General features: G+C 43.2%; 1 long non-coding RNA gene across 1 annotated transcript in view; it reads right to left on the reverse strand.

Moving 5' to 3' along the window:
• The window catches only part of LOC140914103 (uncharacterized), a 38,572-nt gene extending 13,438 nt beyond the window's left edge, over positions 1-25,134 (reverse strand). Inside the window, exons 1-3 of the long non-coding RNA XR_012159769.1 lie at positions 24,740-25,134; positions 19,524-19,604; positions 867-1,082 (exon numbers count right to left, since the gene is read on the reverse strand). This is a non-coding gene — a long non-coding RNA (uncharacterized lncRNA). The remainder of the gene's footprint in view (positions 1-866; positions 1,083-19,523; positions 19,605-24,739) is intronic.
• Between the last annotated feature and the right edge of the window lie 1,713 nt (positions 25,135-26,847).

Consider the following 26,847-nt stretch of genomic DNA (forward strand, 5'->3'; position numbering starts at 1 on the left):
TGAGTATCCTAAATCCCAAACTAGTACCTTAACCCCAGGGCACTCTCCTCTAATCCCAAAATTTTGATATCTGTAACAGAAATACAAGCCACAGATAAATAAAGTCCCAAGAAGTCAGGTAAGTCAGGTTCCAAGTTTTTCATCAAGGCAGGAGAGAGGAAATCAAGAAAGACATTTAACAAGAGGACTAAATAAATTATAGGAGAGAAAAATAAAAATAAAAACTAACCCACTTACCGCACGGAGACATTTGTAAGTAGAATCTAGATTTAATGAGGCCAAGACAACCTTTTTTATTTCTTTTGATTTCACATACAATTATCCTGAAACATGCCATGTATTTTGTAATCTTAACTTTGATTGTTTGTGGTTTTAAAAGAAATCATTTTGTTAGTTTTCATCTGATGACCAATCACAGAACCCTTCAGTCTCTGCACTGAGAAAGGTTTATATGCTGATGCCAGCTGCCCCCTAACTGAAATTGAAGTGTTCGCTCAGCATAGCTAGTTATAGACCCATATTGAAAGTGTCAAGACACACAGTAATGCTTATGATGAATAAATTGATTTTCTCACTGTTGTATGTTGGGTGAAAAATGATTTGATTATGTATTTAGCTTCTAATGGAAACTCATTAGCAGAATTTCATTTCATGCTTATTTGCACCTGCAATCCGTTTTTTCTTGTCCTAAGGACTGTTTCATTTAGTTTGCATGCAATAAATTCTGTTTCTTGCATTTAAACAGTTATCGTCAGCCAAAAGTCAGTATTGGTAGTCTGAAATAGCTCTAGGCCACATGTCTGAAAATATAATCATCAAAGCATCAGATTTACTCCTACACATTTTAAAAAAACCCAACAACTTACCTCTTCGTTTATTGTTTAATTTTCTTTGTGTATTTATCTTAGCCAGTGACAGGTCTGATATCTTGCTCAGTAGTTGCCCACAAGTTCCTTCATGGAACACCACAAGTCTTCTTGTCCATCCTCGTTAGCCGGGAAGCAGAAGCCATAATTTCATCTCAGCCACCAATTTTATCGGCCATTAGTGGGGTAAAACAGCTTCTTTATGGCACAGGCAACCTAGGAAAACAGAAAGCGATGGGACCTGCACAATTTTCCCCTGGGGTCTGACTCTCACATTTCAAGAGCAAGCTTCCAGTCTTCACTCATGCAAGTCAAAGGGCACAAAGCTGCTTAGCTCCATTGATTTCGAGAAAGCTATGCCAATGTACACCAGCTGAGGTTCAGGCCCAGTGAGAATATTTGTCTGAATACAGACAGCAAGGGTTATATCACTGCCATTACTATAATAATTATTCTAGTAAATAACCCCTGTTGCTTAATAAAACACAGGTAAAACATATGTCTGATGGTCAGTTGTTTTCTTTGCAGGGATATATTATTTGTTCTTCAATTATTCCAATACAAACATAATTTAGTTGCAATACCATCTGCTTCTGTTTATTTTTAAAACAATTTTGTGTGTATGTATTTTATAGCCCAGAGGAATGAATTATTGGCCTTAAGAGTATTAAAAAGAAAATCAACTAACGGTCTCAGTTCTACACCTATTTTAGTTAATGCCATTTCACGTCAATGGAAACAGGATCCAGACTAATACTTGGACCAAGACCAAAGCAAATCACCCATTCATGTCTTGGTGCACTTTGGTTCCAGCTCAAAGAAGAATAAGTGGCTGCAGCAGCTCCAACCTCAGGGGTGACAAAATCAAGAGGGGAGTGTTATGAGGCAACACGTTTGGATTTTGGACACTGTAGCAGGCTCCAGCAATAGACAAAAAGCCACAATTCTGAAACCATTCTGCAGAGTATGAACAGCTCAATGGACAGCTGCATCTATGGAACAGCCATCTCATGGCATGCTTATTTTGGAAAGATGATGCCTAAGACATCTTAAAGTTTATTTATCATGGTATAGAAAGGAAGGGATGAAAACACCTGTGTAGCACCCTGACTCTCATGTCTAAGAGCTCACTGGAATCTAGGAAGACAGGAATTGCCAAATTGGATTAGAGTGGTGGTCCAAATAGTCCCTTCTCCATATGTGGGACAATACCTCAGATGCTTCAGCGGACAGTGCAAGAAACTTTTGAAATGAACAGTTCTGGAATAATGTGTTCCTAGGGGAAATGTCTTCCTGACCCCTTCAGTTAGTGGTTGGGATGATACTTTCTTTAATTCATGACTTTCTGAGAGAAGATAATCCATGTAAAAGCATATTTAACTTTTTTAATGTATACACCTGAGTAGTGGATTTTGATTTCTTTGTTGGGCTTTCATCTTAGTAATGTAATAACATTTCTGTAGACTTACACTGATGTTGTAACATGGGCTACACTAGTACTGAGCCCAATTCTGTTCCCACTGAGCTTAGTGACAAACTCCTGCTGACTTCTGGAGGGAGAGAATTGGGCCTATTGTCGTGCTATTGTAATCTAGTTTCCCCATGACATACCAGTCATAATATCTTTACCCACATTTTGTTTTCTATTTTAAATGTTTTTAAAACTATTAATTAAAAAACCCAACACCAACACCAAGCAAAGCAAAATGCCAAGGTATTTTAATGGAAACCTCACTGTTCCCAAATCACACCTCAGAGGGAGGTACCATGTAGGTATCTACCAGAGCGGCACATCCAGTCTCAGCACCTGGCTGAGTAGGTGGACTAGACGCTGGAGAAGGGGGCAGAAACCCTTCTTTGCAAATAGTCCTGCTGTACAGGGGCCTTCTTTCTGCAGTTGGTGTGAAAGATGATGGATTTGGTCCTTAGCTTCTGGTTTTTTTCTTCAGGAGAAGAACCAAACTGACACAGGACACTGCTGCATTATGAGATCACATTGTATTAGTTACAAATATGATACCATGTGCATAGCCAAGAGCAATGGCTTTCTTATAATGTCTGAACTAATGTTTCCTGCCAACACAGCTCCTTTTAGCTCATCTTTTTGATGTGTCTATACCAAAGGCCTCTAAGGCAGATGCAGCAGCAGGACGTCTGGTTCTAGGTGAAGTGAACAGTATGCAGTTTATTTTGCAGAGTGCTGCTGGCTATACCCACATCTCATCTTCAGTAACATTCCACAGTAAGTTCTAGAGATAGCAATGTTTTCCTTCCTATTCTTTCACTTCCCTCTTGTCTTGCCTCTGGAAAATGGAAAACTAGGCTCAGGCTGGCCCAAAGAACTACAAGGAAAATTTCTGGGAGCATTCAACACCCTTGCAACCATTTGCAGCTTAGGCACAGATCCCATTGATCTATGTGTCTGAGTTCTGGCTGTCAAGGGACCCTGGGACCAACTTAGAGCCAGTGATTCACTGGTAGGGGACCTGTAGCTCATAAAAAGTGGAGGTAGGAGGCACAGAGTTTAGAGATTCTGGTAGGGACAGTGGATGACCCCAGCTGAACTCTCATGCCTTTTGTGTTTGATTTTAGTTGTTGGATTTATTCATTTATTTGCCAGATTATGAAGCAGTGGGCCAGAATCTGATCTCATTTGGACCCATGTAAATCAATGGAGTTCCTCTGAATTTACTCTGATATAGCATAGATCTGAATCAGTGACTTCCTGGTGGATTAATAATATCCTTGCTCTACAAACACTTTTCCTATCGACAGGCTTCATTAGCTGAGGGTCTGATTCCACTCCCACTGGAGGCAGAAGCAGATCGTGAATGTGTTTGTTAAATGTTCATGATCAGTAAAATGAATTTTTCATTTAAACAGAGGATGCTGGGTGTACAGGTACTGCCTCCAGGCCAGAAAAGATTCAAATGAAACCAGATATTGAAATATAAAAATTGTGTGATTTTTGCTCTCTCTTAAATCAGACATACCAGCATGCAATTGCAGTTCTTGTGAACTCTGTGGATTAAATTTCCTTGCTGTAATGACCACTAGGAATTAGTGAAATGTTAATCTTCCTTCCACCTGCTGTGTGTGTAGTTATACACAACTCTAATCAACCTGGTTCTGAAAGAAAGCAATTTCTGTTTTTATATTGAATTTCTTTGTTGCCTGCTTTAGTTCTTTTTTTGGACTGTAAAACTCCTTACCCTACATTTTAAAGTAGAAATAATAATTCAATTAAAATGTGTAAAGGAAAGTGATGGAGGCTGATAGTAATTGCTTTACAGGAGATACCATAATTGATGCTCTGAGGATTTATTTCAAAGCACAGAAGTCAAATTAGGAAGCTAGCTTTATCTGGATTTGAGTTGCTTTGATGAAGTCACTATGTCTTTATGTGTCTTGGTTTTTAGCTAAACTGTTTTTAATGAGAATGCTAATAATTACGTTAACACTAAATCATTTTATGGAAGCAAGAGGATGAAATGAAAGTTCTGCCTTTCACATAAAGATGTACCACAGATGCATCCACCCTTTTGCTATAAACTCTTTGCAAAGAGCCTAAAACACATTACTAGGGAAAAGAGGAGAATTTATCCATTGTGCTAATAGTGGATACCACACATTACCAAATTCAAAGACCGCTATTTAATATATTAAAGGCAAACTAAGAGGGGCTAAAAAGACTGTGTTTAATGGCATTTTCCCTGCTGGATGTCTTAGCCCTGGTCTACACCAGGACTGTAGGTCGAATTTAGCAGCGTTAAATCGATGTAAACTGCACCCGTCCACACGATGAAGCCCTTTTTTTTGACTTAAAGGGCTCTTAAAATCGATTTCCTTACTCCACCCCAACAAGTGGATTAGCGCTTAAATCGGACTTGCCGGGTCGAATTTGGGGTACTGTGGACACAATTTGACGGTATTGGCCTCCGGGAGCTATCCCAGAGTGCTCCATTGTGACCGCTCTGAACAGCACTCTCAACTCAGATGCACTGGCCAGGTAGACAGGAAAAGAACCGCAAACTTTTGAATCTCATTTCCTGTTTGGCCAGCGTGGCAAGCTGCAGGTGACCATGCAGAGCTCATCAGCAGAGGTGACCATGATGGAGTCCCAGAATCACAAAAGAGCTCCAGCATGGACTGAACGGGAGGTACGGGATCTGATCGCTGTACGGGAAGAGGAATCCGTGCTATCAGAACTCCATTCCAGTTTTCGAAATGCCAAAACCTTAGTCAAAATCTCCCAGGGCATGAAGGACAGAGGCCATAACAGGGACCCGAAGCAGTGCCGCATGAAACTTAAGGAGCTGAGGCATGCCTACCAGAAAACCAGAGAAGCAAACGGCTTCTCTGGGTCAGAGCCCAAACATGCCGCTTCTATGATGAGCTGCACGCCATTTTAGGGGGTTCAGCCACCACTACCCCAGCCGTGTTGTTTGACTCCTTCAATGGAGATGGAGGCAACACGGAAGCAGGTTTTGGGGATGAAGAAGATGATGATGATGATGAGGTTGTAGACAGGTCACAGCAAGCAAGCGGAGAAACCGGTTTTCCCAGCAGCCAGGAACTGTTTCTCACCCTGGACCTGGAGCCAGTACCCCCCGAGCCCACCCAAGGCTGCCTCCTGGACCTGGCAGGCAGAGAAGGGACCTCCGGTGAGTGTACCTTTTAAAATACTATACATGGTTTAAAAGCAAGCATGTGAAAGGATTAATTTGCCCTGGCATTCGCGGCTCTCCTGGATGTACTCCCAAAGCCTTTGCAAAAGGTTTCTGGGGAGGGCAGCCTTATTGCATCCTCCATGGTAGGACACTTTACCACTCCAGGCCAGTAACACGTACTCGGGAATCATTGTACAACAAAGCATTGCAGTGTATGTTTGCTGGCATTCAAACAACATCCGTTCTTTATCTCTCTGTGTTATCCTCAGGAGAGTGAGATATCATTCATGGTCGCCTGGTTGAAATAGGGTGCTTTTCTTCAGGGGACACTCAGAGGTGCCCGTTCCTGCTGGGCTGTTTGCCTGTGGCTGAACAGAAATGTTCCCCGCTGTTAGCCACGGGGTGGGGGGTGGGTTGAGGGGATAGCCACGCGGTGGGGGGAGGCAAAATGCGACCTTGTAACAAAAGCACATGTGCTATGTATGTAATGTTAACAGCAAGGTTTACCCTGAAAGAGTGTAGCCACTGTTTTATAAAATGTGTCTTTTTAAATACCGCTGTCCCTTTTTTTTCTCCACCAGCTGCATGTGTTTCAATGATCAAAGGATCTTCTCCTTCCCAGAGGCTAGTGAAGATTAGAAAGAAAAAAAAACACACTTGTGATGAAATGTTCTCTGAGTTCATGCTGTCCTCCCACACTGACAGAGCACAGACGAATGTGTGGAGGCAAATAATGTCAGAGTGCAGGAAAGCACAAAATGACCGGGAGGAGAGGTGGCGGGCTGAAGAGAGTAAGTGGCGGGCTGAAGAGAGGGCTGAAGCTCAAATGTGGCGGCAGCGTGATGAGAGGAGGCAGGATTCAATGTTGAGGCTGCTGGAGGATCAAACCAGTATGCTCCAGTGTATGGTTGAGCTGCAGCAAAGGCAGCTGGAGCACAGACTGCCGCTACAGCCCCTGTGTAACCAACCGCCCTCCTCCCCAAGTTCCATAGCCTCCACACCCAGACGCCCAAGAACGCGGTAGGGGGGCCTCCGGCCAACCAGCCACTCCACCACAGAGGATTGCCCAAAAAACAGAAGGCTGGCATTCAATAAATTTTAAAGTTGTAAACTTTTAAAGTGCTGTGTGGCATTTTCCTTCCCTCCTCCACCACCCCTCCTGGGCTACCTTGGTAGTCATCCCCCTATTTGTGTGATGAATGAATAAAGAATGCATGAATGTGAAGCAACAATGACTTTATTGCCTCTGCAAGCAATGATTAAAGGGAGGAGGGGAGGGTGGTTAGCTTGCAGGAAAGTAGAGTGAACCAAGGGGCGGGCGGTTTCATCAACGAAAAACAAACAGAACTTTCACACCGTAGCCTGGCCAGTCATGAAACTGGTTTTCAAAGCTTCTCTGATGCGTACCGTGCCCTCCTGTGCTCTTCTAACCGCCCTGGTGTCTGGCTGCGCGTAACCAGCAGCCAGGCGATTTGCCTCAACCTCCCACCCCGCCATAAACGTCTCCCCCTTACTCTCACAGATATTGTGGAGCGCACAGCAAGCAGTAATAACAGTGGGAATACTGGTTTCGCTGAGGTCTAAGCGAGTCAGTAAACTGCACCAGCGCGCCTTTAAACGTCCAAATGCACATTCTACCACCATTCTGCACTTGCTCAGCCTGTAGTTGAACAGCTCCTGACTACTGTCCAGGGTGCCTGTGTACGGCTTCATGAGCCATGGCATTAAGGGGTAGGCTGGGTCCCCAAGGATAACTATAGACTTTTAAACATCCCCAACAGTTATTTTCTGGTCTCGGAATAAAGTCCCTTTCTGCAGCTTTTGAAACAGACCAGAGTTCCTGAAGAGGCGAGCGTCATGTACCTTTCCCGGCCATCCCACGTTGATGTTGGTGAAACGTCCCTTGTGATCCACCAGAGCTTGCAGCACTATTGAAAAGTACCCCTTGCGGTTTATGTACTCGCCGGCTTGGTGTTCCGGTGCTAAGATAGGGATATGGGTTCCGTCTGTGGCCCCACCACAGTTAGGGAATCCCATTGCAGCAAAGCCATCCACTATGACCTGCACATTTCCCAGGGTCACTACCCTTGATATCAGCAGATCTTTGATTGCGTGGGCTACTTGCATCACAGCAGCCCCCACAGTAGATTTGCCCACTCCAAATTGATTCCCAACTGACCGGTAGCTGTCTGGCGTTGCAAGCTTCCACAGGGCTATCGCCACTCGCTTCTCAACTGTGAGGGCTGCTCTCATCTTGGTATTCATGTGCTTCAGGGCAGGGGAAAGCAAGTCACAAAGTTCCATGAAAGTGCCCTTACGCATGCGAAAGTTTCGCAGCCACTGGGAATCGTCCCAGACCTGCAACACTATGCGGTCCCACCATAGCTTGTTTCCAGAGCCCAGAATCGGCATTCCACAGCATGAACCTGCGCCATTAGCACCATGATGCATGCATTGCCAGGGCCCATGCTTTCAGAGAAATCTGTGTCCATGTCCTGATCACTTACGTGACCGCGCTGACGTCGCCTCCTCGCCCGGTATCGCTCTGCCAGGTTCTGGTGCTGCATATACTGCTGGATAATGCGTGTGGTGTTGAATGTGCTCCTAATTGCCAAAGTGAGCTGAGCGGCCTCCATGCTTGCCTTGGTATGGCGTCCACACAGAAAAAAGGCGCGGAACGATTGTCTGCCATTGCTCTGATGGAGGGAGGGGTGACTGATGACATGGCTTACAGGGTTGGCTTACAGGGAATTAAAATCCACAAAGGGGGTGGCTTTACATCAAGGAGTATTTCAGGCAGAACTTCACGGAGGGTTCCAATAAGAAATGGTGCACCTAAGTAATTGCTCTTATTGAAACAAGCAAGTTGGTCTGGCCTCTGATTGATATATGGCTAGATTTACCTCGCTGCACCTTCTCTGTGAGTGACTGCAGTGTGACCTAGAGGAATGAAATCCCTAGACGGGGGAGAGGGGGAAGCAAATGAGTACAAAACAAATCTGGTCTATTTCTTGTTTTGATCCACTCCATCTATCTTTTACATCTTTGGCTGGCAGCAGACGGTGCAGAAGGACTGCAAGCCATCCACATCTCATGGCTGCTCGGCAGAAGATGGTGCAGTAGGACTGCGAGCCATCCTCATCTCTTGCCTGCCTGGCAGAAGATGGTACGGTAGGACTGCTAGCAATCCGTATCGCCTGCCTGCTCACCATAAGATGGTTCAATAGGACTGACTGCAGGACTAAAGAGAATGACCTGGTCAAGTCACTCCAAATTTAGTCCCTGCGCCCATGTCTGCCCAGGCGCTCCTGGCTGATGTGGCCAGGAGCACCTCGGACATGACAATGACAGCTACGAGTCCTACTGTACTGTCTGCTGCCACAAGGCAATGGGTTGCTGCTGCTGTGTAGCAATGCAGTACCACATCTGCCAGCACGCAGGAGACATACGGTGACGGTTACCTGAGCGGGCTCCATGCTTGCCGTGGTATGGCGTCTGCACAGGTAACTCAAGAAAAAAGGCGCGAAACGATTGTCTGCTGCTGCTTTCACGGAGGGAAGGAGGGAACGGGGGCCTGACGATATATACCCAGAACCACCCACGACGATGTTTTAGCCCCATCAGGCATTGGGATCTCATCCCAGAATTCCAATGGGCAGTGGAGACTGCGGGAACTGTGGGATAGCTACCCACAGTGCAACACTCCGGAAGTCGACGCTTGCCTCGGTACTGTGGAAGCACTCTGCCGAGTTAATGCACTTAATGCACTTAGAGCATTTTCTGTGGGGACACACACACTCGAATATATAAAAATGATTGCTAAAAAACCGATTTCTATAAATTCGACCTAATTTTGTAGTGTAGACATACCCTAATAAGCGTATGGAATTTCCACATGAAACTGAAGGTGAATTGAAGGTTGCAGGCACATAATTGTGTGTGTGTTAGTTTGCAAGAATAGTAGAGTTCCTTTTAAAAATGTATGTTAGAACCTTAGGAAATTCAGAGTTAAGGTAACAAGAAAGCCAAACCTTTGAAAGTATGGGAATTCACATTGCCCCTCCCCCCCAGCAATGCCCTGAAACCACTGGAAAGTCACACTACCTTGCCTTATGACCTGTTTTATGATTCTATACAATACACATTCAAGAATTTTACAACCCTCTGATTAAACAATATACTATCAGATTGTCTGATTCTTTGTGGCTGCCAATTATTAGTGTCATTAGACACAGGAACTAATATTACTCCATGTACAAACCTAATAAGCCCAGAGATGTAGGAAGCACATTATAAAACTAATGTTCTGTGGCGCACATTTTCAATACTCTGCACACAAACAACAGATGGTATGCTGGGATCTGCAGGGAGCCGAGTTAAGGTAGTTGAGCTACCTGAAGTGTGAATTTCCTTGCTTTCAATAGTCTGGGTTTTTTAAGCTTTAGCCTGAAGTCTGAATTTCCTACGTTTCTAATTTTTTTTGGTTTTTAGGTCTAATGTTATTTTTTAAAAGTACCCTCTGAGTTCTCTAATATATTTCTGCAACTTTATTTCACTTTAAAATAAAACAACTTTGTGTGGGGATTTCCTTATTTGCTTTTAAATTGTCCCAAATTGGACTAAAAGAAAAGGAGGACTTGTGGCACCTTAGAGACTAACCAATTTATTTGAGCATGAGCTTTCGTGAGCTACAGCTCACTTCATCAGATGTTTACCGTGGAAACTGCAGCAGACTTTATATACACACAGAAATCATGAAACAATACCTCCTCCCACCCCACTGTCCTGCTGGTAATAGCTTATCTAAAGTGATCAACAGGTGGGCCATTTCCAGCACAAATCCAGGTTTTCTCACCCTCCACCCCCCCACACAAATTCACTCTCCTGCTGGTGCTAGCCCATCCAAAGTGACAACTCTTTACATAATCAAGTCGGGCTATTTCCTGCATAGATCAAGGTTTTCTCACATCCCCCCCACCCCCATACACACACAAACTCACTCTCCTGCTGGTAATAGCTCATCTAAACTGACCATTCTCCAGGTTTAAATCCAAGTTAAACCAGAACATCTGGGGGGGGGGGGTAGGAAAAAACAAGAGGAAACAGGCTACCTTGCATAATGACTTAGCCACTCCCAGTCTCTATTTAAGCCTAAATTAATAGTATCCAATTTGCAAATGAATTCCAATTCAGCAGTTTCTCGCTGGAGTCTGGATTTGAAGTTTTTTTGTTTTAAGATAGCGACCTTCATGTCTGTGATTGCGTGACCAGAGAGATTGAAGTGTTCTCCGACTGGTTTATGAATGTTATAATTCTTGACATCTGATTTGTGTCCATTTATTCTTTTACGTAGAGACTGTCCAGTTTGACCAATGTACATGGCAGAGGGGCATTGCTGGCACATGATGGCATAGATCACATTGGTGGATGTGCAGGTGAACGAGCCTCTGATAGTGTGGCTGATGTTATTAGGCCCTGTGATGGTGTCCCCTGAATAGATATGTGGGCACAATTGGCAACGGGCTTTGTTGCAAGGATAAGTTCCTGGGTTAGTGGTTCTGTTGTGTGGTATGTGGTTGTTGGTGAGTATTTGCTTCAGGTTGCGGGGCTGTCTGTAGGCAAGGACTGGCCTGTCTCCCAAGACTTGTGAGAGTGTTGGGTCATCCTTTAGGATAGGTTGTAGATCCTTAATAATGCGTTGGAGGGGTTTTAGTTGGGGGCTGAAGGTGACGGCTAGTGGCGTTCTGTTATTTTCTTTGTTAGGCCTGTCCTGTAGTAGGTAACTTCTGGGAACTCTTCTGGCTCTATCAATCTGTTTCTTTACTTCTGCAGGTGGGTATTGTAGTTGTAAGAAAGCTTGACAGAGATCTTGTAGGTGTTTGTCTCTGTCTGAGGGGTTGGAGCAAATGCGGTTGTATCGCAGAGCTTGGCTGTAGACGATGGATCGTGTGGTGTGGTCAGGGTGAAAGCTGGAGGCATGCAGGTAGGAATAGCGGTCAGTAGGTTTACGGTATAGGGTGGTGTTTATGTGGCCATTGTTTATTAGCACTGTAGTGTCCAGGAAGTGGATCTCTTGTGTGGACTGGACCAGGCTGAGGTTGGTGGTGGGATGGAAATTGTTGAAATCATGGTGGAATTCCTCAAGGGCTTCTTTTCCATGGGTCCAGATGATGAAGATGTCATCAATATAGCGCAAGTAGAGTAGGGGCTTTAGGGGACGAGAGCTGAGGAAGCGTTGTTCTAAATCAGCCATAAAAATGTTGGCATACTGTGGGGCCATGCGGGTACCCATAGCAGTGCCGCTGATCTGAAGGTATACATTGTCCCCAAATGTGAAATAGTTATGGGTAATAGTTATGTGTGTATGGGGGTGGGGGGGATGTGAGAAAACCTTGATCTATGCAGGAAATAGCCCGACTTGATTATGTAAAGAGTTGTCACTTTGGATGGGCTAGCACCAGCAGGAGAGTGAATTTGTGTGGGGGGGTGGAGGGTGAGAAAACCTGGATTTGTGCTGGAAATGGCCCACCTGTTGATCACTTTAGATAAGCTATTACCAGCAGGACAGTGGGGTGGGAGGAGGTATTGTTTCATGATTTCTGTGTGTATATAAAGTCTGCTGCAGTTTCCACGGTAAACATCTGATGAAGTGAGCTGTAGCTCACGAAAGCTCATGCTCAAATAAATTGGTTAGTCTCTAAGGTGCCACAAGTCCTCCTTTTCTTTTTGCGAATACAGACTAACACGGCTGTTCCTCTGAAACCTGTCATTATGCAAGGCACTGCATTTAGCCGTATGGAGTGGAAATCTATCAACTGCATGAAGAAACTTGTACAGATACAGACAGACATCATCTTCCTTTCCAAATGCAAACAGATGGACATCGTACCAAAAGGACTGAAGGTCAAAAATCCATTACAATCTACATACCACACAGACTATGCTGACAGCTTGTGCCTCACGCTCTCAAAGAAACTGCGGAATCACCTGATCAAGATCCTCTACAGCAAACAGGGAAAGATTAAGAATGAGCTCTCAAAAATGGATACTCTCATAAAGAACCAACCTTCCACACAAACTTCCTCGTGGCTGGATTTTACTAAAACTAGACAAGCCATTTACAACGCACACTTTGCTTCTCTACAAAAGAAAAAAGACACTAAACTTTCTAAACTACTACATGCTACAAGGGGCCACAGCAATGGTTCCCTCACCCCACCTAGCAATATTGTTAACCTATCCAACTATACTCTCAGCCCAGCAGAAGCAGCTGTTCTATCTCGGGGACTCTCCTTCTGCCCCTCCACCCCCACGAACATGATACAGTTCTGTGGTGACCTAGAATCCTATTTTCGACGTCTCCGTCTCAAGGAATATTTCCAAAATACCTCTGAACAACATACTAATCCACAGAGGTCTCCCTGCCAACACTACAGAAAGAGGGATTCTAGATGGACTCCTCCTGAAGGTCGAAACAGCAGACTGGACTTCTACATAGAGTGCTTCCGCCGACGTGCACGGGCTGAAATTGTGGAAAAGCAGCATCACTTGCCCCATAACCTCAGCCATGCGGAACGCAATGCCATCCACAGCCTCAGAAACAACTCTGACATCATAATCAAAAAGGCTGACAAAGGAGGTGCTGTTGTCATCATGAATAGGTCGGAATATGAACAAGAGGCTGCTCGGCAGCTCTCCAACACGAGTTTCTACAAGCCATTACCCTATGATCCCACTGAGAGTTACCAAAAGCAACTACAGCATTTGCTCAAGAAACTTCCTGAAAAAGCACAAGATCAAATCCGCACAGACACACCCCTGGAACCCCGACCTGGGATATTCTATCTACTACCCAAGATCCATAAACCTGGAAATCCTGGGCGCCCCATCATCTCAGGCATTGGCACCCTGACAGCAGGATTGTCTGGCTATGTAGACTCCCTCCTCAGGCCCTACGCTACCAGCACTCCCAGCTACCTTCGAGACACCACTGACTTCCTGAGGAAACTTCAATCCATCGGTGATCTTCCTGATAACACCATCCTGGCTACTATGGATGTAGAAGCCCTCTACACCAACATTCCACACAAAGATGGACTACAAGCCGTCAAGAACACTATCCCCGATAATGTCACGGCTAACCTGGTGGCTGAACTTTGTGACTTTGTCCTTACCCATAACTATTTCACATTTGGGGACAATGTATACCTTCAGATCAGCGGCACTGCTATGGGTACCCGCATGGCCCCACAGTATGCCAACATTTTTATGGCTGATTTAGAACAACGCTTCCTCAGCTCTCGTCCCCTAAAGCCCCTACTCTACTTGCGCTATATTGATGACATCTTCATCATCTGGACCCATGGAAAAGAAGCCCTTGAGGAATTCCACCATGATTTCAACAATTTCCATCCCACCACCAACCTCAGCCTGGTCCAGTCCACACAAGAGATCCACTTCCTGGACACTACAGTGCTAATAAACAATGGCCACATAAACACCACCCTATACCGTAAACCTACTGACCGCTATTCCTACCTGCATGCCTCCAGCTTTCACCCTGACCACACCACACGATCCATCGTCTACAGCCAAGCTCTGCGATACAACCGCATTTGCTCCAACCCCTCAGACAGAGACAAACACCTACAAGATCTCTGTCAAGCTTTCTTACAACTACAATACCCACCTGCAGAAGTAAAGAAACAGATTGATAGAGCCAGAAGAGTTCCCAGAAGTTACCTACTACAGGACAGGCCTAACAAAGAAAATAACAGAACGCCACTAGCCGTCACCTTCAGCCCCCAACTAAAACCCCTCCAACGCATTATTAAGGATCTACAACCTATCCTAAAGGATGACCCAACACTCTCACAAGTCTTGGGAGACAGGCCAGTCCTTGCCTACAGACAGCCCCGCAACCTGAAGCAAATACTCACCAACAACCACATACCACACAACAGAACCACTAACCCAGGAACTTATCCTTGCAACAAAGCCCGTTGCCAATTGTGCCCACATATCTATTCAGGGGACACCATCACAGGGCCTAATAACATCAGCCACACTATCAGAGGCTCGTTCACCTGCACATCCACCAATGTGATCTATGCCATCATGTGCCAGCAATGCCCCTCTGCCATGTACATTGGTCAAACTGGACAGTCTCTACGTAAAAGAATAAATGGACACAAATCAGATGTCAAGAATTATAACATTCATAAACCAGTCGGAGAACACTTCAATCTCTCTGGTCACGCAATCACAGACATGAAGGTCGCTATCTTAAAACAAAAAAACTTCAAATCCAGACTCCAGCGAGAAACTGCTGAATTGGAATTCATTTGCAAATTGGATACTATTAATTTAGGCTTAAATAGAGACTGGGAGTGGCTAAGTCATTATGCAAGGTAGCCTGTTTCCTCTTGTTTTTTCCTACCCCCCCCCCCAGATGTTCTGGTTTAACTTGGATTTAAACCTGGAGAATGGTCAGTTTAGATGAGCTATTACCAGCAGGAGAGTGAGTTTGTGTGTGTATGGGGGTGGGGGGGATGTGAGAAAACCTTGATCTATGCAGGAAATAGCCCGACTTGATTATGTAAAGAGTTGTCACTTTGGATGGGCTAGCACCAGCAGGAGAGTGAATTTGTGTGGGGGGGTGGAGGGTGAGAAAACCTGGATTTGTGCTGGAAATGGCCCACCTGTTGATCACTTTAGATAAGCTATTACCAGCAGGACAGTGGGGTGGGAGGAGGTATTGTTTCATGATTTCTGTGTGTATATAAAGTCTGCTGCAGTTTCCACGGTAAACATCTGATGAAGTGAGCTGTAGCTCACGAAAGCTCATGCTCAAATAAATTGGTTAGTCTCTAAGGTGCCACAAGTCCTCCTTTTCTTTTTGCGAATACAGACTAACACGGCTGTTCCTCTGAAACCTGCCAAATTGGACTGGAACTTGAAGGAGGCTGGAGGAGGAGGGGGGGATTCCTGATGAATGTGGGAGAGGTACCTCACTAACAAACACTTGTTTTCTGTGGAAACCAGATGTGCACAGGAACAGAGTTCTGTGTGGGTAAATCCAGCAATCCAATGGCAAACCTTTCTGGTCCACAGACCTCCCCGCTTCTCCTCTTTCAGTTTTAGCAGTGTAGTGGACCAAATCCAGAGCCTTTGGAGGGTCTCAGAGGCCTCCCAGATCACTATCCCCTAAGCTACAGCCCTAACCCCATTTGGGCTCTAAATCTCAGATAGGGCATCCTGGAAACGAGGTTTTGTCTCTCTTTTTTCTATTTTCTGTTGGAAAATTAAATGTGTGTGGATACTTAGGGCATCATAATATGTAAAGCCCTTGTCCAAGTCACATCAAATTTTTTAGACAAATTCTACCTAGACCCCAGAAGTAATATATCACTTTGGAGACCACTAATTTCAGAAGGGGATGCTGCAGTTGGACTTATAATGAAAAGTCAGCTGTAACCTTAACTCTGGAGTGGCTACCACCTCTCGATATCACTGCATTCTTCAAATGAAAAATCCATTAGCAAAGCAGAACACTTTTCATTTTTGTTCATTAAACTCTTTAATTAGATAAACATTGTCTCTATGCCGTTTGAGGTTCCATGGGAATATCTTTTAAAGAGGAATCACAAATCTGTCAAAGGAATCACAGAGCTTGTGGATTTAACCAATTTTCTAGATTTAAGCAGCTTCAGCAGAGCAACTCATTTAAGTAGTCTTAATAGCATGGGGCCAACTTTGGGCAGGAGAAAGTGCAGGGCTGGCCTTATGAGTGGGCGACATGGGTGACCATTCAGGGTGTCGTGGTCAGGGGGGCACTATAATTGAGAGGCAAGAAGCAGGGTGGGCCTGGGGTGCGAGGCCGCAGAAGGGAGCAGCAGCGGGGAGCAGGGGTGCCAAAATACAAGTTTGCCCAGGGTGCTATTTTCCCTAAGGCTGGCCCTGAGACAGTGGCATCACTACTACCCATAGGAGCAAACATTCATGCTGCAAAAGCCGCAGTAACGTGTTCAGATTTTGGACAACACCAGTTCCACATCCTGCACTCCCTCTTTATATTTCCTCCTTTCTTCCCTCTAACATCTCAGGGCAGATTACTCTTGCCAGATGCCTCAATAAATTCTCTCTGAGGCCGTGCACAAGAGTCACTGGCAGGTCAGGGGCCATATCAGCTAACATATGGATTACCTGTTTGTCTCCTGATGCCATACCTATTCCATGTGTGAGCTCCCATTGTTTTAAATTGGAGCTCCATGCTCATTAAATGACAAATGATCTTCAGTTGCATTTATAAGCTTTGTAGATGATTAAGTCTCATAAACTACGCTTGATCCACATTCAAAACTCCTGCTGAGGTCAGTTGGAGTTTAGCACAGAGGTAAAGAGATCTGATTCTGCCATCCTTACTCAGGCAAAACTCCCATGGAAGGATTGTGAGACTGGGCTCCCAAGACTGAAATGGAAATAGCGCTCCTTCTCAGACAGGTCCCAGGGATGAAATACCTGCTCCATTGAAGTCAATGGAAAAACACTCCCACTGACTTCAGTTGGGCCAGGTTTCATTCTGACACTAGTTTAATTTTCTTGCTTATTCCCTTCACAGTTTTTGAAAAGTGCAAGGCCTTGTCAGAATTCTCTCATTTCCTCTGGTTGGCGTGGGCAATAAGAAACTTGGTGGCACAGCTGCATGCTATTACTCATGCCTGTCACATTGACAGCGTGGCTGCTTCCCCTAACTTCAGAGAGAGCGAGGGGGAGGGGGGGCAGATGACAATCATGGCACAATCATCCAGTTAATTTGTACATTTCATTTTTCAATCTACTTCTGCTTATTGGCAAAATAAACACAAAAGATCATAATGACGCTTCTCCTAATGATACACAATCTCAATTTTTCCCTTTAAGACAATTATTCACTATAGCAAGGAGATTTAAAAGGACTGTATTTGTCTAAATTCACACATCAGTGCTAAAAATAGCTTTTTTTTAAAGGTAATAATTCCTGATCAACCTCTAATAAAAGGGCACGTATAGAATCTAAGGGGTACTTTCTCCCCTCATTTGAAACAAATGGGAGTCATGCAAGGACAATATAAGCTTTAGGTAGGATTCAAAACATTCAATAAACATTGTGGGCAGAGGCCAATCTGAGCTCAGTGCAGAAATGTGAGGGGCCAAATTAGATTTAACGCCATTGATCTCATAGTAGGCAGCCCTGAATTTGGCTTACTGGGCTGTATGGCCATTGATGTGAATGCAAAGTGTGTGGGTTCAGCCCTGCAGGAACAGCATAGACATTGCAGGTCAGACTTGAGAGGCGTGCAGAGGAGTTTGCAATGCCTCTGTCTCCCTCTGTAGCCTGTTTATATAAGCCCCCACATTAAAAAGAACCTTTGAATATTAAAATGCAGTGAAATATCCTCACTTTCAATCTCAGCCTGCCACTGTCACATTGGCAGCATTCTCACCAAAATTCCTGTAGATGGGCCCAAATTACGGGCACATTGTGCGACCAGTAAATCAGAATTGTTTCTTGAGCTACAAATAACCGGATGCTCAAGACAGCTGTATTAAATATGAGGCTATCTAATCCCCCAAAGCAAATTTCTGGGATTCATTTCAGGAGTCTGTCTGTCTATCTGTAACTGTGTCCCAGAATATTTCAATTCTTAGACATGACCACAAAAAACACAGCTATGCAGCCTTTCCTCATTTAACAGACATTTCTTTGCTTTGAAGACCTCCTACATCTGCCATCCTGTAATGAGCTAATGCAAAACCTTTAAGTGAGTTTCCCTAATTGGATTTCAAGCTTCTTCCAAGTTGCTCCCATATATTCCATCTTCTAAAATAACCGCCACATGTTCTGCTTTTCCAATAGTCCTTTAAATTTAGAAAATGCTGATATGGGCTAAATTCTGCTTTCAAAAACTTGTGTGTCAGTCCTGCTGACTTCAGTGGTCTTTATGCACAAGTATCTGAGGACAGAATTTGGCTCTTCATCTGTTAGAAATCCTATGTGGGATTTATAAAAACAGTGTTACAAGAATACTTTATTTCTATAAATATATTTCTATATTTCTATATTTCTGCAAATAGTTAATAGATGAAGTGGCAATAGATGGAGCTCAAGACTATCTAGCATTGTTCATGGATTTGATAGGTGCCATAAAACTTGGTATTGTGAACTGCAAAACCCTGCCTGTGTAACTCTCTGCCCAGAACTCGTAACAGTCTTGTATGTTCTCAGGTTTGTCCCTTGAAACGTACAATGACAACACAGCTCAGTGCAAGCACAGAGTCTGTGGATTTCTAAGAACTTTTTCTCTCTCCTTTCCCTGAAGACTATCAGCTGTGCAAGCTGTAGTTCATTAACAGAAATTAAAATAACTCCTTAATTTCCCAGCTGCTTTCCCTATTATCTATAAGATTTTAGACAATGAATACTATAGTACAAAAAACAATTTGTAAGGATGTCCTTAGGTAATAAAAGCACAAAAAGGGTTACAAATGTAAGGGAAGGGGGAAGCATGAACTTGATTCAAGACCCGCTAGCCTTTAATTCTGAAAGCTTTAGCTTTGCCAGTTGGACAATATCTTTTACTTGCCCTTTAGATGTAAAATATCCTCTTTCACCACATAATTTCTATGAAACACCTGTATATCTGTGGGCACTCCTCAATGCACAGAAACTGCTCTTATTATGATGTATTATTTATATTACAGGCACACTTAGAGGATCAAATCAAGATCCCAAAACTCAATGGGAGTTTTGCCCGAGTAAGAATTAAGACAATATTCCAAGAAATGGCGCCGTGGGGATATAAGGGTGTGGACATCCTTAGCAATACTGCATCACTGTTATATTAGAGAACATAACTATATGCACATGAAGGTTCTCAGTGAGCATGCTCAAATAAATTGGTTAGTCTCTAAGGTGCCACAAGTACTCCTTTTCTTTTAGCTTTACCTTAGAGTCCACAGGAACTTCAGGGAAGAGGCGGTGCCCCCTTCTCTGCAGGCTGGATTTGTTGTGTCTTTTGCTCTTAGTCTTTACACAAAAACAAGAAAGTGAAGACGCCACATGGTCCGAGCTGGTTGCCAGATAATTGTATTTGCTAACTGCATACAAACATGCAAGGCCAAGCCATACACATACTGCTGCTCTGATCAGTTCCTGGCCTCTGCTAAAAGAGAAGATGTTGGGTGCCATTAGAGGGCTCACAACTATTTATACAGAATGGAATGCTTTTCACTGCAGTGAAAATCTTCAGAGAACACATACACTTGCTGGGTTCTCTGCGTTGTCCCTTCAACTAGTACAGGTGCACTAGTCATCAGTTTGTCAATACATTATTCATAGCGATGGATTAGAAGTGAGACACACATGTGGATTTAAATAATCTCACACAAAGAACTGAGATGAAATTTTACATGGAGGTGCCACAGTGCCTTACAAATATATGGACAAAAAAATCCTTCTGTTGAGAATTTATCATCATGTCACCTGGTCCACTTCCTTCCCCCAACTCCACTTCTAAGTAACTGAGGAAACAGTTGTTGACATAACAGTATGTTCAGAAGAAGTCAGGCATTGATTGTCATTCATGTGACAAAGGAGTTTTGACATACCCATATAATAGAGGGACTTCTTGTGCTATAATCACACTGTCATTTCTATTGTATGCAACTTATAGATTCATAGATATTTAGGTCAGAAGGGACCATTATGATCATCTAGTCTGACCTCCTGCACAATGCAGGCCACAGAATTTCACCCACCACTCCTGCAAAAAACCTCACACCTATATCTGTGCTATTGAAGTCCTCAAATTGTAGTTTAAAGACTTCAAGGAGCAGAGAATCCTCCAGCAAGTGACCCATGCCCCATGCTACAGAGGAAGGTGAAAAACCTCCAGGGCCTCTTCCAATCTGCCCTGGAGGAAAATTCCTTCCCGACCCCAAATATGGTGATCAGCTAAACCCTGAGCATATGGGCAAGATTAATCAGCCAGATACTACAGAAAATTCTTTCCTGGGTAACTCGGATCCCACCCCATCTAATATCCCATCACAGGCCATTGGGCCTATTTACCATGAATATTTAATTACCAAAACCATGTTATCCCATCATACCATCTCCTCCATAAACTTATTGAGTTTAATCTTAAAGCCAGATAGATCTTTTGCCCCCACTGCTTCCTTTGGAAGGCTATTCCAAAACTTCACTCCTCTAATGGTTAGAAACCTCTGTCTGATTTCTAGTCTAAATTTCCTGGTGGCCAGTTTATATCCATTTGTTCTTGTGTCCACATTGGTACTGAGCTTAAATAATTCCTCTCCCTCTCCAGTATTTATCCCTCTGATATATTTATAGAGAGCAATCATATCTCCCCTCAACCTTCTTTTAGTTAGGCTAAACAAGCCAAGCTCCTTGAGTCTCCTTTCATAAGACAAGTTTTCCATTCCTCAGACCATCCGAGTAGCCCTTCTCTGTACCTGTTCCAGTTTGAATTCATCCTTCTTAAACATGGGAGACCAGAACTGCACACAGTATTCCAGGTGAGGTCTCACCAGTGCCTTGTATAATGGTACTAAAACCTCCTTATCCCTACTGGAAATAGCTCTCCTGATGCATCCCAAGACCGCATTAGCTTTTTTCACGGCCATATCACATTAGCAGCTCATAGTCATCCTATGATCAACCAGTACTCCAAGGTCCTTTTCCTCCTCCGTTACTTCTAATTGTTGCGTCCCTAGCTTATAACTAAAATTCTTGTTATTAATCCCTAAATGCATGACCTTACACTTCTCACTATTAAATTTCATCCTATTACTATTACTCCAGTTTACAAGGTCATCCAGATCCTCCTATATGATATCCCAGTCCTTCTCTAGATTGGCAATGCCTCCCAGCTTTGTATCATCTGCAAACTTTATTAGCACACTCCGGCTTTTTGTGCCAAGGTCAGTAATAAAAAGATTAAATAAGATTGGTCCCAAAACCGATCCTTGAGGAACTCCACTGGTAACCTCCCTCCCGCCTGACAGTTCACCTTTCAGTAGGACCCGTTGTAGTCTCCCCTTTAACCAATTCCTTATCCACCTTTCAATTTTCCTATTGATCCCCATCTTATCCAATTTAACTAATTCCCCATGTGGCACGGTATCAAATGCCTTACTAAAATCTAGGTAAATTAGATCCACTGCATTTCCTTTGTCTTCAAAATCTGTTACTTTCTCAAAGAAGGAAATCAGGTTGGTTTGGCACGATCTACCTTTTATAAAACCATGTTGTATTTTGTCCCATTTACCATTGACCTCAATGTCCTTAACTACCTTCTCCTTCAAATTTTTTTCCAAGACCTTGCATACTACAGATGTCAAACTAACAGGCCTATAATTACCCGGATCACTTTTTTCCCCTGTCTTAAAAATAGGAACTATGTTAGCAATTCTCCAATCATACGGTACAACCCCTGAGTTTACAGATTCATTAAAAATTCTTGCTAATGGGCTTGCAATTTCATGAGCCAATTCCTTTAATATTCTTGGATGAAGATTATCTGGGCCCCCCGATTTAGTCCCATTGAGCTGTTTGAGTTTCGCTTCTACCTCAAATATGGTAATGTCTACCTCCATATCCTCATTCCCATTTGTCATGCTACCATTATCCCTAAGATCCTCTTTAGGCTTATTAAAGACTGAGGCAAAGTATTTGTTTAGATATTGGGCAATGCCTAGATTTTCCTTGACCTCCACTCCATCCTCAGTGTTTAGTGGTCCCACTTCTTTTTTTGTTTTCTTCTTATTTATATGACTATAGAACCTTTTACTATTGGTTTTAATTCCCTTTGCAAGGTCCAACTCTACTTGATTTTTAGCCTGTCTCACTTTATCCCTACATGTTCTGACCTCAATAAGGTAGCTTTCCTTGCTGATCCCTCCCTTCTTCCACTCCCTGTATTCTTTCTCCTTTTTCTTAATCACCTCTCTGAGATGCTTGCTCATCTAGCTTGGTCTACAACTCCTGCCTATGAATTTTTTTCCCCTTTCTTGGGATGCAGGCTTCCGATAGCTTCTGCAGCTTTGATTTAAAATAATCCCAGGCCTCCTCTACCTTTAGATCTATAAATTCTTCAGTTCAATCCACTTCCCTAACTAATTTCCTTAATTTCTGAAAGTCAGCCCTTTTGAAATCAAAAACCGTAATTGCAGATTTATTTTTGTTAATCCTTCTGTTCAGTTTGAACTGAATTAGCTCATGATCACGTGAGCCAAGACTATCCCCTACAACCGTTTCTTCTATGAGGTCCTCACTACTCACCAAAACCAAATCTAAAATGGCATCCCCTCTAGTCAGTTCAGCAACTACTTGCTGAAGGAATCCATCAGCTATCGCATCTAGGAAAATCTGAGCCCTATTATTATTACTAGCACTCGTCCTCCAGTCTATATCTGGGAAGTTAAAGTCTCCCATGATCACACAGTTTCCATTAGTATTTACTTTATTACAAACATTAAAAAGGGCTCTATCCGTATCCAAATTAGATCCCGGCGGTCTATAGCCCACCCCAAGCACTATCCCAGGGGAGGCTTGAATAGTTTTCTTCCCCAGTGTGATTTTTGCCCAGACGGACTCTGTCTTATCCATTCCATCGCTTTTTATTTCTTTACATTCTACCTCATCATTGATAGACAATGCTACTCCACCACCTTTGCCTTTATTTCGGTCTTTCCTAGACAGCACAGACCCCTCAATCCCTGTAGTCCAGTCATGACGACTATTCCACCAGGTCTCTGTTCCCCCTAGAGTATCTGGTTTCACTTCCTGCACCAGTAGCTCTAGTTCCTCCATTTTGTTACCTAGGCTCCTCACATCTTAATTTTTGCTGTTTGGCCTCACTCACATTCTGTACCCGATTAGGCACGGTCATTCTACAGCCAGTGTCACCTATTAGACTGGTATCTACACTGCTCTTTCTCCTTACATACATTCTCCTACCCACGGCTGTATCCTCTCTTACTTCGTTTTCTTCCCTCTCAATGCTAAAATCCGGCGTGGAGATTACCTGGACATCTCCCAACCATCTCCCCCAAATTCCTAGTTTAAAGCTCTCTTAATCAGTTGTGCCAGCCTCCATCCTAGAAGTCTATTTCCTTCCCTCGGGAAGTCCATCCCGAAAGAACTGTCCTCTGTCCATGAATGCCTCCCAGTGGCCATATATCCCAAAGCCCTCCTTACAGCACCACTGCCTAAGCCATCTGTTAATAGTCATAATCTTGTCACACCTTTGTTGCCCTTCTCTAGGAACAGGCAGAATCCCACTAAAGATCACCTGAGCCTCGATTTCCTTAAGCGTCTTCCCCAGCCTAGCATAGTCTCCCTTAATACTTTCCAGCAAGAATCTAGCCGTATCATTTGTTCCCACATGAAGGATAATTAGGGGATTCTTTCCTGCTCCCTTTAGAATCCTTTTCAACCTCAAGTCTACATCCCGTATCTTAGCACCTGGAAGACAGCACACCCTCTCTGGATTCTCTGGATCAGCTCTGGTTACAGAGCTCTCTATTCTTCTCAGTAAAGAGAGTCCCCAATCACATAGACCTGCCTTTTCCTAGTGATGGTGCTATTTTCCAGTCTATCCCCTGTTCCCTCTGGCTATAATAAATTCTTTCCATTCCTATTCTCCCTTGTAATCCTCCTTAACCCATCCTGTATGCTCCTGGGGCTCATATTTGGTGCAATCTCCATTAACTCTTCCCCTTTTCCTATAGAACTAGTCGCTCTTCTCTTCTTCCTTGCCCTTCCACCTTCAGTGACTACCTGCTGAGCCCCTTCTTCGTTTTCCAACTCTGCAAACCTATTCTTGAGCTCTATTTCTCCTTCACTAGCCCATCTTTTCCTCTGCCTGGTTCTTTTAGTCATATGCTTCCACTGACCACTTTCCTCACCCAGTCTCCCCTCAGAATTCCCCAGCCCTGATTCCCCCTGCAAGTCTGAGCTTTTCCCTTCAGATACCTCATGTCTTTGCTACATAATCTGCTCAGACTCCTTCCTAAACTCAACCAGACTTTCCACCTGCATCTCCAAACCTCGGATCTTTTCCTCCATCAGCTCTATCAGACGACATTTCATACAGACAAAACTCTTACCAGGTGCCCCCTCCAGGATCATGTACATACCACAGCTTCCACATCCAGTCATCCTCATTGTGTCTTCCACTACATGGGTCACTCCCACAGCTGCCTCGGTATCTATCATTGTCTTCCCACCTAAATCCTGTTAATCTGGGAAACACAAACCACACCAAAACACCACCACCCACAGCAAAAAACAAGCACCACAAAACAAACTCCCCTTACAAACTCCCACTCAAACTCCCCTGTTTACAGCTCTGTTTGCTATCCCCCTGTGCCGCTGCAGCTGTCTGTGAACTTAGTTCACAGTTGTTAAAAGAGACTCAGTTTTGTACCTCATATTAAAATCAGTCAGGATGAGGTTAAAACTGACCTCCCACTGGAGTGTCAGCAATATTTTCTAATGTGAAATTTACACTGGTGAAGCAATAACAAAATATACTGCAGATATTATCACCCAGGACAAATGTATTAAGATATTTAAAGTGGCATAGCTAGCTAACACCACAAACTTTGTATTGATTAGAGCTGGCTGAAAAAAGGGGCACTTTTTTGTGCAAGTTCCACATTTTACAAATTCAAGATTTGGAATTGAATTTTTCTTTCAACAAAATCTGAAAAAAAGTGGCCCCTTTTTCTGAAATTTCAAAATTTGAAATTTTCCAAAATAGCTCTACATTCCACATCAGATAGTCTGGCTCAAGTACGCTAGCTCTTTCTGAACCTTGGTCCATAGTAGTAAGTAAGACTGAGATAAATACACTGTATCAGCTTATGTGAACAAAATAAAAGTGATTGAAGGAAAACATGTGATTAGCTACAAGACTGGCATTTGGATATGGCAAGCACAGATTGGTGATGAAAGAGGGCCCAGCCAATTCCCACTGAAGTTAATGAGAATCTTTCAACTGGCTTCAGTTGGAGTTAGATGGGGTACTAAATACCATCTCATGGCTTTTTAGCAGCCCCATAGCTAGCCTGAAAATAGTAGAATGATTGTGTGGGTACAATGAAGAGATGAGGGAAAAAAATTAGGGCTGTTGATTAATTACAGTTAACACACACGATTAACTAAAAAAATTAAAATTAACCGCAAATTAAAAAATTGAGATTAATCTCAATTTTAATCGCATGGTTAAACTATAGAATACCAACTGAAATTTATTAAATATTTGTGGATGTTTTTCTACATTTTCTAATATATTGATTTAAATTACAATATTGAATACAAAGTGTACAGTGCTCACTTTATATTACTATTTTAATTACAAATATTTGCACTGTAAAAATGATAAAAGAAATTGTATTTTTTAATTCACCTCATTCAAGTACGATAATGCAATCTATCATGAAAGTGCAACTTACAAATGTAGATTGTTTTTGGTTATATAACTACACTCAAAAATAAAATAATGTAAAATTGTAGAGCTTACAAGTCCACTCAGTTCCACTTCTTATTCAGCAAATTGCTAAGAAACAAGTTTGTTTACATTTGCGGGAGATAATGCTGCCCGCTTCTTATTTACAATGTCACCTGAAAGTGAGAACAGATGTTCATGTGGCACTTTTGTAGCCGGCATTGCAAGGTATTTACATGCCAGATATGCTAAACATTCCTATGCCCCTTCATGCTTTGGCCACCATTCCGGAGGATATGCTTCCATGCTGATGACGCTCATTAAAAAAAAAAAAAAAGAGTTAATTAAATTTTGACTGAATTCCTTGCGGAAGAATAGTATGTCTCCTGCTCTGTTTTATCCGCATTCTGCCATGTATTTCATATTATAGCAGTCTCGGATGATGACCCAGCACATATTCATTTTAAGAACACTTTCACTGCAGATTTTAGAAGAAGCAAAGAAGGTACCAATGTGAGATTTCTAAAGATAGCTATAGCACTCGACCCAAGGTTTAAGAATCTGAAGTGCTTTCCAAAATCTGAGAGGGACGAGGTGTAGAGCTTGCTTTCAGAAGTCTTAAAAGAGCAACACTCTGATGCAGAAACTACGGAACCCAAACCACCAAAAAAGAAAATCAACCTTCTGCTGGTAGCATCTGACTCAGATAATGAAAATGAACATGCGTCGGTCCACAGTGCTTTGGATCGTTATCCAGCAGAACCCACCATCAGCATGGATGTATGTCGTATGTCC

The sequence above is a fragment of the Lepidochelys kempii genome, chromosome 7, assembly GCF_965140265.1.
Source record: "Lepidochelys kempii isolate rLepKem1 chromosome 7, rLepKem1.hap2, whole genome shotgun sequence".
Lineage (NCBI taxonomy): Eukaryota > Metazoa > Chordata > Testudines > Cheloniidae > Lepidochelys > Lepidochelys kempii.